Here is a 6,488-nt window from a genome sequence, read left to right on the forward strand (position 1 = left end):
TTACTCAAAAAAAAATGGATTAATTCTAGAATAGATGATATAAGAATGAAGAATATTGCCATTCGTTATCTGTTATATATAAAAGATAAGCACAGCCACTTGCATTTTAATGACGTAGTTTTATTCCTAGAACTAGAAAGTAGCCATGTCAAGACTTCTTGTGTTGGCACTTGGCAACATCTTTATAATGTCTTGCTGTAGGAGCTTGTGATGTTAACTATTTGCATAATTTATGTAACCAAGAAATTAGTTTAATAATTAATCCTTGATGATATTTAGCTCACGCTCTTCCAAGCCGCAAACGTTGAACGCCTGAACTTGTTTCTCGTTTTCACTGGCCAACGCGACCAGTTTTCCCATGGCCGTGGTATTTAATTTTTAATTATTTTTCTCAAATGCCACGCTAAAAAATTGTTTGATGAAAAGAGGCCAGGGATTAAAAAGACAGAGGATCTAAAAATAACAAAGCATAACCTCGAGTTGAAACCAGCGTTGAAGAAACTACTTTTGAAATCTCCTTGTAGCTCCTATTGGACGACGATGCAAAACCAGTGTTTTTATTGCCTTCCAAACCCTTTAAACCAAAAACCCAATCTCAAATTCAGTTAGTGGTTCTCTATGGGCGACCAAGTGGGCATGTCTTCTCCAAGTATATATAGCTTTTGCCAGGCTCTGCTTTCCCCCACATCCCAACAACTTTCAACAATTTCTCACTACCATTGTCGTCCCTCATACTCAGTGCTCAGAAACTACCATGTCTAGCACGGCTGGTCAAGTATGAGGTCAGCCTTCATACTTAATCTCTTCTCTCCTTTGTCTTTCACCATCTTCTTCACACGTAAAATGTCTTCTCTCTCCTCAATTCTGTATTGCATCTTAATATAAGTGTCCGATTATATTGATTGTTTTGTGTGGAATTGATGAAATGTACCTGTGGTCGCTTGGTAACCAGGGAAGCCACTGTCGATCGAAGAGGTAGAGGTAGCGCCACCGCACGCCAGATAAGTGTGCCTCAAGATTCTCTTCACAGCCCTTTGTCATACTGATGTTTACTTTTGGGAAGCCAAGGTAAATTCTTTCATTTCATTGCATCACCTATCATTACGCTTCTTCCATTGTCAAATCTCAAGATTCTCCTATGATAGGGACAAACTCCACTGTTCCCTCGTATACTTGGCTACGAAGCCGGAGGGTATGTTCCTTCCTTCATCTTCAATTCTTACCTATTTCACGTTGGTTATAAATTCCTTTAGCGTACATAAAACAATTACACATGTGGATGGTGATGTTATTTTATTCAGGATTGTGGAGAGCTTAGGGGAGGGAGTGACTCATCTAAAACTAGGAGATCAGGCTCTTCCAGTATTCAGAGGGGAGTGGAGAGTGCCCGCGCTGTAAATCAAAAGAAAGCAACATGTGTGACCTTCTAAGGATCAACACAGACAGGGATGTAATGATCAACGACGGCAAGTCCAGATTCTCTAAAAACGGACAGCCAATATATCATTTTGTGGGGACTTCCACATTCGGCGAGTACACTGTCTTGCATGTTGGATGTGTCGCTAAGATTAACCCTGCTGCTCCTCTTGACAAAGTTTGATTGTTAGCTGTGGAATCTGCACAAGTTTTACCTTACTTCAACATTATACATATACAATCTTGTTGGATGAATTAGCAATACCACTTTCTGAGTGCATACTTTATTGTTGTAGGATTCGGTGCTACCGTAAATTTTGCAAAACCAAAACCTGGTTCCTCTGTTGCTAGGGACAAGGATTACTGGGGCATCCAGAATTATTGGAGTTGATTTAGTTTCTAGTCATTTTGAGAAAGGTACTATTCATATTTTCATAAAATACTATTCATATTTTCATAAAATACTCGCTGTATCTCATTAAACCCCAATGTGTGTGTGTGTGTGTGTGTGTGTGTGTTGATGGTAGTTTATGTTTTTATTGTTATTGGCAGCCAAGAAGTTTGGAGTTAACGAGTTTGTGAACCCAAAAGACCATGACAAACCTGAAGAAGAGGTTAGTGAATAATAAAAGGGGTTGATTGATTGATAAATATAGCCACCTGTCTCATCATAGTAACATGGTTTTAGTAGTTAACACTTAACAGGTAGTAGTCGAAATGACAAATGGAGGTGTGGATCGTGCAGTCGAGTGCACTGGGAGCATCCAGGCTATGATCTCAGCATTCGAATGTGTCCACAATGTATGTATTAGAAGCTCACATGCCTTCTAACTCTGCTAAAATGTCATCAGAGTAGATTTATAGGCTACTGGCAAAGTCAGGGCTGACAATGTGAATGGTTATGGGTTTGCAGGGAAGGGAGTGGCAGTGCTGGTTGGAGTTCCAAATAAAGATGATGCATTCAAAACCCATCCAGTGAATTTCCTGAACGAAAAGACTCTCAAGGGCACCTTCTATGGCAATTACAAGCCTCGTTCTGATCTGCCTTCTTTGGTGGAGAAGTACATGAAAGGGGTAAGCCTCCTTATGGAATGAAATGTGGTTGTGATTTTGTGTAAATTCTTAGTCATGCTAGTGATGGGTGGGATCTTATGATGAAACCGCAGGAGCTGGATTTGGAGAAGTCCATCACTCATTCATTCCCTTTATCAGAGATCAACAAAGCCTTGAGTCTATCAGGTGTATCATTCTCATGGAAGACAAGAACAGTGGAATAGTATGCGGTGCTAGGATTCAGAGTGTTCTGTTTGATTGTGAAAAAGCAAGAATAAAGTTTGATATATAGTCAATCCAAGTATGCGGTACAGTGTTGCATTGTTATGAACTATAGGACGTTTGTTACTTGAAATTAAATTTTGGGGCATCTAGCTTCTGATACATGAATGTGATACGGTAGTATTTGCTTTATAATTTTGTTAGACAACATCTTAATCTTTGTCTGAAGGATGTGATATTCTCAATTGTGCCGTGAGTGTTGGTCTTGGATGTGATATTCTCAATTGTGCCGTGAGTGTTGGTCTTTGATTTAAAAACACATCCATTTATAAATAACATGTGTGATTTAGCAAGAGAGACTAGTCTTTTCTAACGTGATAAACCAAGTTTGAATCTCTACTACAAGAGATGTCTGTATTAAATACTCAACTTGATTGTGCTTTCAACATGATTGCTTAAAATATATTACATTTTAATTTGATTAAATAATACTTTTTAAATTTTAATAAGATTGAATTATTTTTTAGTTGTTTTCGGATCTGGCATCCTGGTTAAAAATGTCATCTAAATTTACATGTGTGCGCGTGCATACATATTGATGGTCAAAACACTGTTCTTATTTCTTAACCCTTCTTACATGTTAAAATCTGTCAAAAACTTTCAAATGCATAGAATTAATACTTTATATAATAAAAATGATTTTGCAACTTGTACAAAAAATCTTGCAATAAAAATCATAGAATAGTCTTGTCTTATACTAAAGAGTAGTAAAGCATAATCAAGTAGGCTGATCTATGCCAACTTTCATTTCACGGGGGCCAAGGGCTTATAAACCCCCATTGAACAAGGTCCTATACCTCCTTCTGGCATTTAACTCTAATGGGGCTTTCACATTTAAATCAGCATACAAAGCTTTTCAATTCGCTAGCTGGAATGATGAAGAATGGAAACTCCCAGTGGCTTAACGAGTAAGGGCTTTTGTTTGGCCCATGCTCAAAGGGAAACTACGAACAAATGCCAAACAGCTATGGAGGAAGATGATTGATAACCCCCACTGCGCATTCTGTATAGATGCAGTTAAGACATCAACCATGTCTTCAAGAATTGCTCCATCGCAACATCGGTGTGGAAGAAGATCCTACGCAGAGATATGTATGCTGAATTCTGCAAGGATAAGATTGACACATGGCTTCTTAAAGTTATTCTCTCTAAGAAAATTGATACTTCATGGAAAGTGGGAATCAGTATTATCTGCTGGAAGCTATGGGAAGTTGGGAGCCAAAGGATATTCATTCACAAACACTTTACTGTTGATTCTTTCCTTCTACATACTAGAATCTTAGTCGATCATACTCTTAAAGTTGTTCCTATTTTTAAGTCGTTGATGTTGCTGGCTTTTGCCTTTTGTATCTGTACAGTTTTCTTTAATGAAATTCCACTTTCCATTCCCAAAAAAAAAAAAACAGAGAGACAGAGTAGTAAAGTGTACATGAAACATGATGGTTTTTCTTTTAAAATTTTTAATATATATATATATATATATAGGGACAAAGATATGCAATAAACCTTAAGTTTATGGAAGTAGTTATGCAAGAGAAAGATTCCCCACCTTTGCTCTTCTCATTTATGCAAGAGAAAGGTTGATTATACTTTAATATACCGGTGCCGTTAGTGGTTCCCCTGAACAAGAGTACATGTAACATCTTATACGCTCGCAAAGAAAAGGCATCTAATTTTATAATGATTCACAAACTCACATGACAATAATAAACGCAACAAATAATTAAAAATAATATGAACAAATTTTAGATTATATTTATTAATTTTATGGTCCTTTATATTAAATATTATAAGTTTTTTACTGTAATTTTTAATCCATACGTTCACCCTTATATAAAAGAGAAGGGTAGACATCTATATTACCTATTTTGATATATGTTGAAAGGCTGATGCACGGGTAGATAAAGGTCAGGCTCATCACTCTATTAAATTAGCAGCTCTAATGCATGAGCTTCTTCAACTGAAAAATTAAATTCAAGTTGAATGATTATGGATCTAAATTGTGTACTCCTGGATTAGAATGAATTAAGAATTAAATTATCCAAAATTTGCTACATAAAGATTGACATCAAACCCAATTAGATCATTGATTCATCATTCAGTCCATTAACAACTAAATTACAAAGAAAATGAGGGCAAAGCAAAAGAAATATCAAAGATCCAGAAAATTCCTCAGACCTAAAAATTAGTAATCACCCTTTGGGCATACTATCCTAGAGACGTCCACAGCCCCAACACATCAAGTAAGTTGTGAAGATGCTAACCTTGCAGACGCATCAGGGAAACTTAGCTACATATGAAAATGGCAGTAAAAAGTGTCAATAGCGTCATCATGTAAAACTTCAAGCTTTCTCCAAAAGCATGAACTCCAGAAGATTGGTCCTGCTCTCTGTAGGTAAAATTCATAAAACAATCATAAAAGGCCAAGGCTTTAAGAGAAATTATAATCATGACAATAAACAATTAAACAAGTGATGCGTTAGAAAGATTGGATAATTTGGATGAAGAGACTTGAGGGGTCCACAATACAGTGCATTATCTGGTGCCGCCATTTTTGCTTCCCCATCTTCTTCAAGATTAACAATCATCAGTCATTAGATAAGTTTCTCGAGCTAGATTCCACCTCTCCAGGTTTTCTGCTCCTAGGTTCTATGCTCCAGCATTGTCAAGAGAAACAAACAGGGATTGCTGTCCATGCTTCAGGAAAAACCGATCCATAAAGATCAAGGGCGCTTCAAACACAAGACAGAACAGAAATCAAATATCTAAAGGCAATAGATTATTGCTTGGCAAAATACTAACAATCACTAAGAGGAAAAAAACACTCATATGTAGAACTCCATTATTGAACCATTCCTTTTTTTTTTTGAACAATCAAAATCAGCTGCAAGTTAATTCTAACTTGCATATCTAGAAGACTGGAGAGAACTGGTCATTTTTGTAGCGGAGAACTGGTCAGATCCAGAAGACACCTAAATAGAGTAAACAATGAAGATTAATAGCAAAGTTAACAAATATGTCATTTTTGTATTCAGAATCTGAACTGAAGGAAGCAAAAGAAACATTAATCTCTTGCCTAGTTCATAGATGCCTCTTCGTCATAAACATCATCAGGGAGAGGTATTGCAGGGCCCTTAGAATCAGAATAGTGTGAAGTGCTATGAGCCTTTGCCATAATGATTCATTAACAAAGCTGGCACTTGCAATGCCACCAAACAAGAACCTTGAACTTGCAAAAATATAGCAGTCTGTTTGCATCCCGGTCCAACAAAACCAGAAAAAGAAAACTGCCAACATGAATATCACATGAAATTGACTATAATATGATTGACCTATGAAATTCCCTTCAGTTTCCACTAGAACTGGACTACGATTCTGAATTCTAGAGTTCAAAATAATTCAATTTTCCATATTATGAAAACTATTTGATAAATCTTACTTACCATGTGTATTTTAAGTCCAAATAAATATTCAGACGATTGCAAAAACTTTTAAAGGATAATATATAAATTATTCAGTAACAAGGTCATGAAAGTAGTGATAGGCTTATAGCCAATAGCATGATATATAAAACATCATTACTTCCAACATGATTTGAAGTTCTGACATCAACATTAAGACGTTACAGTCTGGTCGTGTTCCTGTTTGAAGGTAAACATAAGTATATATATATATATTTAGAAAATTGTACAAAAACCAAACAAGGTGAAAAAAATTAAAAGGACAAAGATGCATCT

At 36.3% G+C, this 6,488-nt stretch overlaps 1 long non-coding RNA gene and 1 pseudogene across 2 annotated transcripts; one reads left to right on the forward strand and one right to left on the reverse strand.

Annotated features, from left to right (window-relative positions):
- Window positions 1-2,886, forward strand: LOC129315612 (alcohol dehydrogenase 1-like; annotated as a pseudogene).
- Window positions 2,887-3,267: 381 nt separating this feature from the next.
- Window positions 3,268-5,726, reverse strand: LOC129315613 (uncharacterized). 2 transcript variants are annotated; one of them, XR_008594548.1, is made up of 5 exons: window positions 5,654-5,726; window positions 5,016-5,483; window positions 4,615-4,711; window positions 4,301-4,371; window positions 3,268-3,855 (listed from the first exon to the last, which is right to left on the reverse strand). It is a non-coding gene; the product is annotated as an uncharacterized LOC129315613 (long non-coding RNA). The 2 variants fall into 2 exon arrangements; XR_008594547.1 differs by having other exon boundaries at window positions 3,269-3,855; window positions 5,016-5,720.
- Window positions 5,727-6,488: the final 762 nt, after the last annotated feature.

Source organism: Prosopis cineraria, unplaced genomic scaffold, assembly GCF_029017545.1.
Source record: "Prosopis cineraria cultivar Desert tree isolate PC_DT_omini unplaced genomic scaffold, ASM2901754v1 PC7, whole genome shotgun sequence".
Taxonomy (NCBI): domain Eukaryota; kingdom Viridiplantae; phylum Streptophyta; class Magnoliopsida; order Fabales; family Fabaceae; genus Prosopis; species Prosopis cineraria.